The 15,015-nt window shown below is 49.4% G+C and overlaps 1 pseudogene; it reads right to left on the reverse strand.

The window, feature by feature from the left end:
• Nucleotides 1-14,567, reverse strand: part of LOC147111722 (uncharacterized) — a 78,199-nt pseudogene extending 63,632 nt beyond the window's left edge.
• Between the last annotated feature and the right edge of the window lie 448 nt (nt 14,568-15,015).

The following is a 15,015-nucleotide window of genomic DNA, read 5'->3' on the forward strand; positions in this document are numbered from 1 at the left end:
ACGCGACTGGCCTCTCCAGGCCATTTGGCAACTTGTGTGAGAGTACTGCCCCAATACCATATGGAGAATCATCACAAGCCAAACGAATAGGCAGCTTTGGGTTGAAGTGAGCCAACACTTCCTCTGAGGTGATCAATGCCTTGCTTTTGCGAAAGGCCCTCTTACAGTCCTCGCTCCACTTCCATGGTACTCCCTTCTGCAAAAGAGCGTTCAATGGGTGCAGCACCGTGGATAAATTTGGCAGAAACTTATGGTAATAGTTAATCAACCCTAGGAACAACCTCAACTGGGATACATTATCCGGAGCGGGAGCCTTCACAACAGCTTCGATCTTGTCAGGAGACTTATGAAGCCCCTCCTGGTCAATGATATGACCACAGTACGAGATCCGCTTCTGAAAGAACTCACATTTCTGGCGATTAACTCGAAGTCCATACTCTTTCAATCTGGTGAGCACCAGTTCCAAATTTGCAAGGTGTTCCTCGTCATCATCTCCTGTAATCAGAATGTCGTCCAGGTAACATTGTGTGCCTGGAATTCCCTGTAATACCTGCTCCATGGCCCTCTGCCAAATTGCTGGAGCCGATGCCACTCCAAAAACCAGTCTATTATACCGGTACAAGCCTCTATGCGTGTTGATCGTGAGATACTGGCGTGACTCTTCCTCAACTTCCATCTGTAAGTACGCCTGCGCCAGGTCTATCTTGATGAAGTGTTTGCCGCCAGACAACGAAGCGAAGATATCCTCAATCCGCGGAAGCGGATACTGCACCGTGTGAAGCACCGGATTAACAGTGATCTTGAAATCTCCACAGATGCAAACCTTCCCCGGTTCCCCCGGCTTGTTGCTCGATGAATGCTTCATGACGGGAACAATGGGCGTGGCCCACTCACTCCAGTCTACCTTAGACAGTACTCCTGAACGGTCTAGCCCTTCCAGCTCAGCTTCCACAGCAGGTCGTATCGCATAAGGTACCGGTCTGGCTTTGAAAAATTTCGGGTTTGCATGTTCTTCAGCCTTGATGTTTGCTGTAATTCGTCTCAGTGTTCCCAGTCCCTGTTGGAACACCTCTTTAGCATCGTCCAATATTCTGGACAATCGTTTAGGTTTGACATCTTTTTTACCGGAATCTACCGTTAGTGCTTTTAAGGAATGCCAGTCCATATTTATTTTCCTAATCCACTCCCGTCCCAGTAGTGGTGGACCTCCCTCAGGTAGCACATATAAGTCCATTCCTCGGCTTTCTTTGCCCTTGTGGACCACCTTTACCTCTATCTTCCCGATGGGGTATACTCTTTGCCCCGTGTATGCTTTCAATACAATCTCCGTATCCCGTAGGGGAATATGTGGGAATAACCTTTTGTAATCTTGCTTATTCATGACCGTCAATGCCGATCCAGTGTCCAATTCCATCTTCACTTGGACTCCTGCTATCTGAAGTGTGACCCAAATTGTTTGGAGGTCTGCTTCCTTACCAACATTGTGTACTCTTAGACTACCCAGTTCATTAGTGCTGGAGTCTGAATCTGACTTCTGTTCGTTTGAACTGTTCTCTGTCACCTTGTGTACCTGTCTGTACTTTTCCTGCGGTGACTTTTTGTTGCTGGTCTTCTTCCCTGACCAGCATACTTTAGCTATGTGACCAAGCCTGCCACATTTTCTGCATTCCTGATTTTTGAACCAGCACTGGTTCTGATCGTGCATTGTCTTTCCACAACGATAACATTTTACTGTACCCAAGACCATTTGATTGGTGCTGAGTTCCGGTGACCGTAGCTGCATTTCCGCCGTGCCTCTCGCTGCGGCTTCTTGCGATGCTGCAATAGTGACAGCTTTATCAAGCGTAAGATCATTCTCCTCAAGCAGTCGCTTTTGTGTTCCTTCTTTTAACAATCCACACACAAATTTATCTCTCAGCGCATCTGCTAGTCCTGTTCCAAACTGACAGTACTTTGATAGCTTACGCAGTTCAATTAAAAATTCAGCGTTGCTTTCGTCTTTCAGCTGCATTCTTCTGTAAAATTTAAATCGTTCCGCTATCATCAGCGGCATGGGGTTTAAATGATTTTTCAGGACAGTAACAATATTCGCAAAAGTCTGATCCGCCGGTTTATTTGGTGATAGAAGGTGCTTCAATAGCCCGTATGTCTTCGCACCCATTGAGCTTAATAAGGTTAGTGCTTTCTCTTCATCTGGTACCTTATTTGCTTTACAATAAACTTCCATGCGTTCTACATACGTGGTCCAATCTTCGATATCGCTATCAAAGGTATTAATGTTCCCATGTTTAGGCATCCTTGCAAGTTTTTAAATTTTTCTTTTTCTCAAAATGGCGGCTTCCCGCGCTTGTCTTCTTCCCCCGCCTACTAAAATGGCGGCATCCCGCGCTTGGCGGTCTTTCCCGCGCTCCTCTTCTTCCCCCGCCGACTACAATGGCGGATTCCCGCGTTTCCCTTCTTCCCCCGCTGGCTGCAATGGCGATTGCCGTGCTGCTGCCGTTCTCGCCTCCCCAGCGGTTCTCAATTCCCCGACGCTGCTTTGCCTCGCAGCCCCGCTTGCAGACCGGTCCTTTACACCGGCTGCGTTTGAGTTCTCCGCGGCTCTCATGCCTTAAGCTGCCCCAGTCGCTGCGCCTCTCGGCCTCGATTGCAGCCCGGCCCTTTTTACCGGCCGTGGTCGAGTTCTCCGCCCTTATTCCTCCGTTTTCCCTCCCCTACTCCACAGCCAACACGGCCGACTTTCTGCTCGTGTCGCTGATCGGCTTACCCACCACCGTGGTAGAAGGGATGACCACTGCCTGTCGCTGATGGAGGGCTTCGTGGTCAGAATTTTTCTTTTTAACCCGGGTTCTCGATGCCTCCCGTGCGATGGTGCTCAGCAGGATGATGAGGGCGGATGCCTCTTCTCGACGCCCGTTCTGAGGACGAAGCTGCCTTGGATGTAAAACTGCCGCAGGGTAAGATCGGACTCGTCGCCACTGTTGAGTCTGTGTGTCCCAGTTATGCTTATGATCAATCACTGGACACAGACAACAAGAATAACTTTTAACAGGTCTTTACTATTCGGAGGTCAGGGCTGAACTGCCCAGCAAATCCCTACACAACACTTATATACCGGTGTGGTCACCACCGGTATTACAGTATACAGCAGCCAAGAGAAAGTAGTACATCTCTTAAGGTAGTTCTCTTAAGGTGGAACAGGTTACATACACCACACAAACCACACACATTTCTCAACCAGGAGGTCCAAAGTGCTTCATAAAATGTAGTCACTGTTATGCAGGGAAACACAGCAGTCAATTTACATGTGGCAATGTCCCAAAATGTCTCAAAAATTAGATTGATGACCAGTTGATCTGTTTAAGTAATGTTGATTGAGGAATAAATGTTGGCCAGGGGAACTCTTCTGCTGTTCTTTGAATAATGCCATGGTTTTCACCTAAGAGGGCAGACGGGTCCTCAGTTTAACATCTAATCAGAGAGATAGTACTACACTGACGTGTCAGCTTAGATTATGCACTCTAGTGACTGGAGTGAGGCTTGAATCCTCAACCTTCTGACCCAAGTGAGAGTGCTACCACTGAGTGACCACTGACAAAGTAATTAAAAGATGTTGGCACTGGAGTTGTAGAGAGTATCAATGCTCTTCTGGTGTCCAGGGATGCTGCAAAGCGATCATGAGCTAAGGCAATAGCAGTGTCCGAGTAACCAACTTTGATTCTCTAATATCAGCGAATAGCGATAGCATAGTAGACTTTCATCAAATGGAGGTGCCATGATTGCTGTCGGGGAACTTGGCATTCACAAGTTGATCACTAATACAGGTAGACTATCCTTTATCCGAACTTCTGAAAACCTCTAAAAACCGAAAGTTTTTTCGTTCAGCGTAAGTCGTGCGCACGACGCCGACCCCCGCCCCGACCCCCCGCCGACGCCGACCCCCGACGCCGACCCCCGCCCCCGACCCCCCGCCGACGCCGACCCCCACCCCCGACCCCCCGCCGACCCCCCCGCCGACCCCGACCCCCGCCGACCCCCACCCCCGACCCCCCCGCCGACCCCGACCCCCGCCGACCCCCACCCCCAACCCCCTGCCGACCCCCCCGCTGACCCCGACCCCCCGCCTGACAAATTTCCCAGCCTTATAAAATACCTTCTGAAATCCGAAATTTTCCGAAAACCGAAACACGGCTGGTCCCGAGGTTTTCGGATAAAGGATAGTCTACCTGTAGAGTAAAAACACTTGCGGTTCATCTATGGGACACTCCTGTGTACAGGGTTACAGGGTCACATAGGGCTATATGACTGCCATCAGTGACATCCTGAACTATTAGGAATCCTACCATTTGATAAAATACTAGGGCACCCTCCGATTGTTTTCTGTTCCTCCTATGGAAAATGCTGTTGCTACTTGCTCTCGCAAACAAGGCATCAGTCATCGACTTTATGCAGCGATGCATGAGTGTCCCAAGATGCATGTGAATTGTAGGGCTGAGATTTTCCGGGGGATCAGTGGACACAATCGGTGGCGGGTCGGGTGAGAAAGTATTTTTTTCCCCCCAGCGGGCCAGGACCCCACTGTCAACCCACTGCCATGCACCTTTACCAAATGTTGGGTCTGTCAATGCAGTGCTGCCACTTAACAATGGTTTTAAACTGACCTTTTGAGTTGACAGCTCACTCACGGGTTTCACGCTGCTGCTAGACCTTGTCTGTGAAGCTGAGGCGGGAGGTCAGTGGCTATTGAATCAGCAGTTGAGTTGACAGCTTCAAATGTCAAGTAAAAGCTCCCACCTCACAGAGATATCTTCCCTCAGCCACAAGCTCTTCCTCACTTCATTTCCACAACATATTCACTATGCTGCAAGTCTTTACACAAGTCTCCATCCAGTCTGACCTCATTTACCTCTCTCTCCGTTGACAGATAGCTTCTGTCATCTTTACTTCACCTATGCCATCTATTCCATCAGCATGGATGCCCTTTATACACTCTCATCTTGATCCTCAGAATTCCACCACGATCAGCCCCAACACCAGCAGCACCAGCAGCACCAACAACACCACCAACCTTCTCCGCAATCAACTGATGCTGCACAGGACAGAGGGCATCAGCACCTGACCACATTGTTGCCTGAGAGACCAGGGATGGCCTCACCATGGCCAGATATACTTCACTTGATGCTGCACACCCTGGCTACCATATGATGCGCCAAGTTGGCACCACCCCACACCAACACCATAAAGCATCCCTACAATGCCCAAGCCATTCCTTTCGCACTCATCACCATTGCAGGGGTACCGTTATGTCTCACCATTCACTGCAACTCACTAAGCCACTTCCAAAGATGCACACAAATCTGTTCAAGAACACAAAGTGTTGAAAATAAAGGTTTCAATGTTTGACACCACATTAACAGAAACTTGACATGAACATTGCACAAAACACCCAAGTGCCTAACTTTGTGTGTTGTTAGTTGGTATGATTGCACTAGGATGAGGGTGAGTATGAGAGGTGGCTGGTGAGATGGGGATGTATTAATATTGATAAAGAGGGATGGGTGGAGGTGCAAGGTAAGTTGGTGTGAGTAAGGATGTGCAAGAGTAGGGCAGGGAAGGCAGAGTGATGGGGATGTGATGAGAGGCACAGCAGGATGAGGTTGAGTGTATCTTTGTACTAACGTTTTGTGATCTACTGAGATCATTGAAACATTTGCAGCACTGCACCCAGGTCCTCCTGACCACATCCCTGCTTGTGCCCTCCTCTGCAATGTGCATCCAGGTTGTGTTGATCTCCTGAGGCGGTGTCTTCCGCCCATGGGAAGGGAAGAGGACTTCCCTGTGTGCTGTGACTCCCTCCATAAGCATATGGAGAGAGTTATTGGAGAGACTGGGTGCAGCCGTGCACTTCTGTGCAGTGCTTGTCAGTGTTTGCAGCACCTCAATGCTGTAGAACACTGACAGCACAACTGTCAAAATAAATTTGGCCATGATCCCTTTAAGGAAACCCACTGATGATGCGTCATCAAATGATGTCACCAAATCCGCTTCCTCTAATTGGCCAGGAAATGCACTGGACGGGCTTAATAAGCCCAATCAAGGTAATTTCATTTCAGACAACGGGCTGGAGCCAGCAGCAGGGTCGGGACCCATCACCGACATCGCCCGCCACGGACCCACCGAGGTCAGCAAAATCATGGCCTATTTCATATATAAGCATTTATTATGATGTAACCAAGTACAAGATATCGTGGGCTAGAAATTCATTATAGCCAAGAAAAGGGCAGTGTTTAGACTAAAAATGATTAAGTAGCGGCAATTGAAAATTGTGTAGGCTGCACGCCAGATTCATCCTCACTCCCCATTAAAATGATTGCAGTCATGATTCTTGTGTAAAAACCCAAGCTCATTGGTGTTACACTAAAAAGATGGACCAATATCGGGTGTAGTCTAAGTGCAAGTAATGATTGCCACAGGCTTTTTTCACTACTTAAAGGGGAGGTTCATTGATGCTGCAGCACCTCATTCTCAGCATTGTTGGGTGTGCTGCTGCCTCAACCACCATAAGAAGAAGGATAAGGAGAAGGAGCACTTATTTACAAATCCTGATGGCAGATCTCCACCCCAGGGAGAGAGCCCAGAGGTTTTCCGATAAAGCTTTGGAGGCATTGGTTTTAGTGATGGAGAGAAGGCGGGCGGTCCTGTATCTGTCAACTGGCAGGAGGCCCTCGCCACTGCCTGACTATGTGGAGGGAGGTGGCATACCATGTAATTGGCAGCACTGTGGTCCCCAGGACCCACACACAGTGCAGGAAGAAGTTGAACAAGCTCACATGGGTGGTCAGGGTGAGTGAAGGCTTCAACAAATGCTACATTCCACCATCTATACCACAAGCTTCACATACTGCTCAATGCACCACACCCCCAGCACTCACCCACCAACAATCTCTACCTAGCAATGCTCACACCCACATCTCACACCTTACACACAATGACAGCTATTCAACTATTGCAGGCACAAGGGTCATTAGTTATTTGAATTCATGTGATATGTGTGAGATGTTTATAGATAAATGTATTAATTGTGTTTGGAATATGCTGTGGGGTCTCTTATTTCAGCTTTGCACACAGGGGGATGCTGTGATATGCCGTGAGACAGGGATTGTATGATGGGGATATGGTGAGCTATGGGGATCTGGGGTTTCATTCATGCGAATCGGAGTCTGATGAGCCAGTCACGGACAGCCCATCTGGAAGGCTAATTGTCTTGCTGCCTTCGCTCTCCCTCTTGTTTCTCCTCCTCGTCCTCATCCTTATCTTCCTCCTCCTTGTCCCCCTCCTCATCCTTCTCTGCCTCGTCTTCCTCCAAAGGTAACCCCACAGCCCCCCATGACTGTGAGGAAGTGTTGTCAGCAGAAGCCTTTAACAAATAATGAGTGGCTTCTGCACTTGAATTGAAAATTGAAAATTTTTGTTGAAGGGCCCCTTTTCAAATGGATTAGTAATCACGGACCCCACATCTTTATTATTGCCCCCTTGTACTGATACTGTACCAGGATTTTCTGACAATGAATTGCAATATAGCTATTGCGACATTGACAAAACGGGAATCCCTCAAGTATGTATACATAAAATGATAATGATTTTAAAGCATTGATTTTTTTTAAAATTACAAATGCATTGGTTATTCAAGTGCAACCCAGATTATTATGTCAGATTTGCTCCTTGGCCAGCCCTTGACCGTGGACAGATCTAATATAATGTATGTCCGACTTGCGGGGTCTGTTCTCTTTGGCCGTATCCCAGCCCTGCTGTAGCCGGCTGCTAGTCGAGACGGGATCTTTGTTTATAGAGAGTCGGTTCCTCTCCAAACAGTTGGCATTGAGCTTTTTCGCCTCCGACACCTGTTGCTGCCCATAGCATTGTGGCCACAGCTGGCCCAGAGGTTTTCCCTCCCTCCTTCTCTTTTTATTATCTGACATCAAGAGTTTATTAAACCACAAATACAAGTCAAACAGCTCAATGGTAACTTTTCACCATTTCTGCAGGCTGCGTGTTCAAATTGATCTCGTCTCCATGTGATTGATGCAGTCAGGTCACCTGAGTCAGGTCACCACAGTCTCAGGTGAAGGCAGTGAAGTGCAATCCGAGCGGGCTTCTAAACTCTGCAGGGTCTACAGTGATCCAGCCCGGTGAGGTCCCCACCTCGCCTGTCACACTGGGACCCACTGGACACCGGATGCCAAGCAGCCTATGGCTCACCCGTCTCCCAGGTTTGGAGGGAAAGATCAGGCTGCAGGAAGCAGGCACGTCTCTTACTGTAGTAGATGCTGGCCCAGGAGCGAGGACGAGCCTAGCAGTGAGGTCGAGGCCCAGGAGTGGCACAGCGTGGATCAGCAGTGGGGTCGGGAGGACCACACTGCAGCTTATGAAACCCAGGCAGAGAGGACCTGCGGGAAGGAGAGAGGAGGACAGTAGGAGTATGTTTGTGTGTGTGTGGTAGGCCGATGTAGCAGAGCCTGGTCTCCAATCGTCTTGGATCCCCTCATCATTGGACCAACACCTTACTCTGTCAAGACCATGTGGTAGCTGGTGTGCAACGGCCACCCCACGTTAAAAGAATTCATGAACAGGCATCTTCCACCCTTTAAAATGACGTTCGGGACCTGGAACGTCAGGACCCTCATGGACAACCCCAACAGCGACAGACCGGAATGTTGTACTGCTATCGTTGCCTGGGAGCTCAAATGTTTCGACATAGACATCGTCGCCCTAAATGAGACCCGGCGGGCAGGGGAAGGCCAGCTCAAGGAACAAGGTGGTGGTTACACATTCTTCTGGAAAGGCAAACCTGAAGAAGAATGCCGCCTCCATGGGGTAGGCTTCGCCATAAAAAATGAGCTAGTTGAACGTCTCAGAGACTCCCCTTGTGGAATAAACAAACGCCTCATGACTCTACGGCTCACCCTAGCCCGGAACCAGTGCGCTACGGTCATCAGTGAGTACACCCCAACACTGGAAGCCACAAACCAGACCAAAGAGGAATTCTACTCCAGCCTCGAATAATCCCTGTCCCGAGTCCCAACGGGCGACAAGCTGATCTTCTTTGGCGACTTCAGTGCCAGAGTTGGAAAGGACACAGACCTCTGGGGAGGTGGGATCAGCCGAGAGGGGGTAGGGAAAGCCAACTCCAATGGTACCCTCCTCCTCATGCAATGCTTAGAACATGGCCTTGTCATAACCAACACCTTGTTCCGTCAGAGAGACAAGTACAAGGCTTCATGGCGACATCCTCGCTCCAAGCACTGGCATCTGCTGGACTACGTCATTGACCGAGTGAAGGACCGCAAGGACGTCCGCATCACCCATGCCATGACAGGAGCTGACGACTGCTGGACAGACCACCGACTAATCCGCTCTGTCATCTCCATCAACGTAGCGGCGGCAACAGAAGCAATGCCGCAGGAAAATCAACGCTGGAGCACTCAAAGACCCCGCTGAGAATGCCCTATTCAGCCTGCGCCTCACAACCAACCTGATGACTCCCAGTGATTCAGAGACACAGAGTGCCCACAGCGCCTGGTCTGCACTCAAGGCCTCCCTAATCAGCACCTGTGAAGAGACGCTGGGTCACTCGACCAGGAAACACCAAGACTGGTTCGACGAGAACGACCAGGAGATCCATGAGCTAATAAGCCGCAAGCGCAAGGCATTCCTGATTTGGAAACAGCAACAGAACTCGAGAGCAAGAAAGCAGCTCCACAGACTGAAGGCCGAGGTCCAAGAAAAAACTCACGACCTAAAGAATAGATGGCGGGTGGAGAAAGCGCAGGAGATCCAGCAGCTAGCAGATAACTACGACACACGTGGATTCTTTAGTGCAGTCAAGACCAGCTACAGCCCAAGCACCCAAGGTCCTACCCAACTGCGGGCCAAGAATGGAGAGGTACTCATCAAGGACAGAGAGGCAGTCAGTGCCCGCTGGAAGGAGCACTTCGAAGATCTCCTTAACCGAGACTCTGTCTTCGACATGAGTGTCCTCAATTCCATCCCGCAGCATGCTACCCACCACCATCTCAGTACAACCCCAGCCCGGCATGAGGTTGAAAAGGCCATCCGACAACTGAAGAACAACAAGGCCTCAGGAGCAGACGGAATCCCTGCCGAGGCGCTAAAACATGGCGGAGAAGCACTATTGGTGCAAATACATGAACTCATTTCTCTTATTTGGAAGGAGGAGAGCATGCCAGGGGATCTCAGAGATGCCGTAATTGTGACCATCTTCAAGAAAGATGACAAGTCCGATTGCGGTAATTACAGAGGAGTCTCCCTGCTGTCTGCCACAAGGAAAGTCAATGCAAAAATCCTCCTCAATCGCCTTCTCCCAGTGGCTGAAGAACTCCTCCCAGAGTCGCAATGCGGGTTCCGCCCACTATGGGGCACAATGGACATGATCTTCACCGCGCGTCAACTACAAGAGAAATGCAGGGAACAGCACCAACCGCTGTACATGGCCTTCTTTGACCTCACAAAGACCTTCAACACCGTCAACCGTGAGGGATTATGGAGTGTCCTCCTCAAATTCGGCTGCCCTCAACAATTTGTCACCATCCTGCACCTGCTTCACGATGACCTGCAAGCCGTGATACCTGACCAACGGTTCCACCACAGACCCAATTCACGTATGGACTGGGGTCAAGCAAGGCTGTGTCATCGCACCAACGCTCTTCTCAATCTTCCTTGCTGCAATGCTCCATCTCACCCTCAGTAAGCTCCCCACTGGAGTGGAGCTAATTTACAGAACAAACGGGAAACTGTTCAATCTCCGTCGCCTCCAGTCCAGTTCCAAGGTCGTCCCATCCTCTGTCGTCTAATTACAGTATGCAGACAACGCTTGTGTCTGCGCTCACTCGGAGGTCGAACTCCAAACCATCGTCAACACCTTCACCGAAGCGTACAACAGCATGGGCCTTACACTAAACATCCATAAGACAAAGGTCCTCTACCAACCTGCCCCCGCCACACAGTACTGCCCCCCGATTATCAAAATCCACGACGAGGCCTTGGACAACGTGGATCACTTTCCATACCTTGGGAGCCTACTATCAACAGGGGCAGACATCGATGACAAAGTCCAACACCGCCTTCAGTGTGCCAGTGCAGCCTTCGGTCGCCTGAGGAAGAGAGTGTTTGAAGACCAGGACCTCAAACCCAGCACCAAGCTCATGGTCTGCAGAGCAGTAGTGATACCCACCCTCCTGTATGCTTCAGAGACATGGACCATGTGCAGCAGACACCTCAAAGCACTGGAGAGGTACCACCAACGCTGCCTCCACAAGATCCTGCAAATCCACTGGCAGGATAGGCGCACCAACATCAGCGTTCTCGCTCAGGCCAACATTCCCAGCATCGAAGCTTTGACCACGCTCGATCAGCTCCGATGGACGGACCACATCGTCCGCATGCCCGATACGAGACTCACAAAACAAGTGCTCTACTCGGAGCTCCGACACGGCAAGAGAGCCCCAGGTGGGCAGAGAAAACGCTTCAAGGACATCCTCAAAGCCTCCATGAAAAAGTGCAACATTCGTACCGACACCTGGGGATCCCTGGCCCAAGACCGCACAAAGTGGAAGAGAAGCATCCGGGAAGGCACCGAACACCTCGAATCTCTTTGCTGGGAGCAAGCGGAAGTCAAGCGCAAACAGCGGAATGAGCACATCAACCCAAGCACCCCATCCACCCGCCCATTCAACCACCATCTGCCCTGCCTGTGACAGAGACTGTAGGTCCCGCATTGGACTCATCAGTCACCTGAGAACTCATTTTTAGTGTGGAAGCAAGTCACCCTCGGTTCCGAGGGACTGCCTAAGAGAGGTGCTAGTCCTCTGCCAGGGCGCTGGGGGCAGCATATGCCATCAGTACCTCACCTGAGCCACAGCCATGCCTAGGTGCCCATCAATCACCGCAGACACTAACACTGTCTCAGAGCCAGCGCAGATTAATATCCCTGCAGTACTTGCAACTCCCTCCTGCTTTGTGTCAGCTGAGGGGAGGCACAGATGGATGCAGGGGTTTGCTCTGCTCTCAAGGTGAGGTGTTCAGTCACAGTGATCAGGTGCTCTCAGATCCCTCTGCTGGGGCACACCTGAGCCCCTAACCTGGCATAAACCACCATTTGGTGCCCAATGTTCCTGAAGGAATGGATCAGACATATGGTGATAGAATCAGTGATAGAATCACAGACATTTACGGCACAAAAGGATGCCATTTGGCCCATCGTGTCAGTGTCGGCCAAAAAAGAGCTATCCAGCCTAATCCCACTTTCCTGCTCTTGGTCCGTAGCCCTGTAGGTTATGGCACTTCAAGTGCATATCCAAGTACATTTTAAATGGGATGAGGGTTTCTGCCTCTACCAGACCTTCTTTTACCAATTACTTTAAATCTATGCCCCCTGGTTATTGTCCTCTCTGCTAAGGGAAATTGATTCTTCCTGTCCACTCTATCTAGGCCCCTCATAATTTTATACACCTCAATTAAGTCACCCCTCATCCTCCTCTGTTCCAAAGAAAACAACCCCAGCCTATCCAATTTTTCCTCAGAGCTAAAATTCTCTAGTCCTGGCAACATCCGATTAAATCTTCTCTGTACCCTCTCTAGTGCAATCACATCTTTCCTGTAATGTGGTGACCAGAACTGTACGCAGTACTTTAGCTGTGGCCTAACTAGTGTTTTATACAGTTCAAGCATAACCCCCCTGCTCTGATATCCTATGCCCCGGCTAATAAAGGAAAGTATTGCGTATGCCTTCTTTCCCACTTTATCTACCTGTCCTGCTACCTTCAGGGATCTGTGGACATGCACTCCAAGGTCCCTTTGATCCTGTACACTACTCAGTGTCCTACCATTTATTGTGTATTCCCTTGCCTTGTTAGCCCTCTCCAAATGCATTACCTCACAGTTCTCCAGATTGAATTCCATTTGCCACTTTTCTGCCCACCTGACCGGTCCATTGATATCTTCCTGCAGTCTACAGCTTTCATCCTCACTATCAACTATGTTGGACATCCTACAGAGATGTATGTTGAACATCTTGGGGCGTTAAGGGTTAACAGTTGATCTTCTTTGTATCTTAAAGCCACAGGCTTTCCAATATAAGTAGGATGACTTTGAAGTGTCATAAGGAGAAAGCATGGCTTGTTTCCTGAGATGTAGTGATTGTGTAAGGGAGTAAGTTTTAGTAATGATGTCACCCATGACTGGTTTAATTTTAATGTAATAAAACAGGGGTAGCAAATCAATTTGAGGAAGTCTTATTTAAGGGAAGTGGTTCTGAGGTAAACAATTGCAAACTGTTTACATAGTCTGTTTTCAAAGGATTTGGGAAATAGATACATCATTTTGACATTTTCCTTTGACGTAGTCAAAATATATATATGGTGTATAAAGGAGCATGGTTTCCAACAGTTTGTCAGAGTGTGCTCGAAAGATACAGAAACCAAGTATCCACTCTCTTTATACAGTTAAGGCCGATCACTTTTCTGTGTATCAATAAAGTCTGTTCCGTATACTTTACTACGAAGTCTCGTGCTTACTCGAAACATGTTGTTGTGAACCAGAGGAGAAAGGAGGTGGCTCAACAAACCACACAGCCAATTTTTGTATCATCAGCATACTTCTTAGTCATGCCCCCTACCTTGAAGTCTAAATCATTGATATATATACCACAAAAAGCAAGGGAGCTAGTACTGAGCTAACCCACTGGAACCGGCCTTCCAGTCACAAAAACATCCGTCGACCATTACCCTTTGCTTTCTGCCACTGAACCAAGAAGATGCCTGTGACACACACGAGCTGCAGGTCATTAGTAACAGGGCTCTGGAAAACCCATCAATCTTCACCTCCCCCTCCTATGATTGATTCAGCAGATTTTAGTTCAGAATCCGCACCGCCCCCCCCCCCGCACTGCCCCAACCCTGACCAGCTGACAGTATTTCCAGACAGGATGCTCTGTGTATCAGGCTGTCCAATTGGTCCAGAGGTGAACACTGAGGACTAACTCGAATCTCTCTGGTGATGGGCTGCAGACACAGCATCTGTTCATGGTGTCAAATCCCCTCCCCCAAAGTACATAAATCCCTTTACCCTCCTCCTCCATCAGCAGTTCCTGCTCGGGACGTCTGATCCAATATATTTTCCCTGGAACTGGCAGTCGCAGCGTTCCTGGCATTCCGCTAGACATTCCCTTGTTTGGACCCAACAGGATTGGTCTCTGTTGCTGGATTTGCTGTTGTTCTAGTTGTAGTTTCTCAGTTTCAAACCCCACTGGAAGGACTAGGATCATGAAGGACCGAGGTTCCCACCCACAGAGCCAATCGGGTGAAACTGTAGAATGTCTTGTCCGGTGTCACTCAACAGTCTGCGGCCAGCCTGGAGGCGACTCACATGCCCTCATGGAACATCTCGGTCAAATCTCATCGTCTTTCTGTGAGGGATTCATCAAGCTCATTACCATCCTTGATTTTGTCCTTGGCCTCGATCCACAGCTCCAGATTCTGCTCCTCTCCCATCGCCTGCTAGAGTCCGAGCCAACACCTGGTTGTTTTTCTCGTACCTCCTGGAAAGTCTCTACGGACCCCAGTTTGAGAACCATTGATTTAGGATAGAGATTTGGGGTCCTGGGAAAGCCAGGACTAGAGCAGGTAATGATGCATTGAATCTTGGTGATAATATTCTGAGTACACACTGGTGGCAGCTGAGTTTTCTGGCCACCAGTGCGCACTTCGAAAATTACCCCCTTGACGTCAACATTAATGAAAATGCTGAGAGGTATAAGAGTAGAAATGGTGTGGCAGTGTATTGTGGCACAAGCCCCATCATCCTGTTTTTGAGACACCGCTCTGCTCGGGCGCCCCACGTGCGCACTTAGAGGAAAGTGAGGTAGGGGGCTCGAATGCTCCCACCTAACTCATTTGTACCCCAATGCTGGGCCTCCACTTACAGCAGATGTAGGCCTAA

Source organism: Somniosus microcephalus, chromosome 10, assembly GCF_052327205.1.
Source record: "Somniosus microcephalus isolate GS21.2 chromosome 10, FLI_Smic_1.0, whole genome shotgun sequence".
In the NCBI taxonomy this organism is placed as follows: Eukaryota; Metazoa; Chordata; class Chondrichthyes; order Squaliformes; family Somniosidae; genus Somniosus; species Somniosus microcephalus.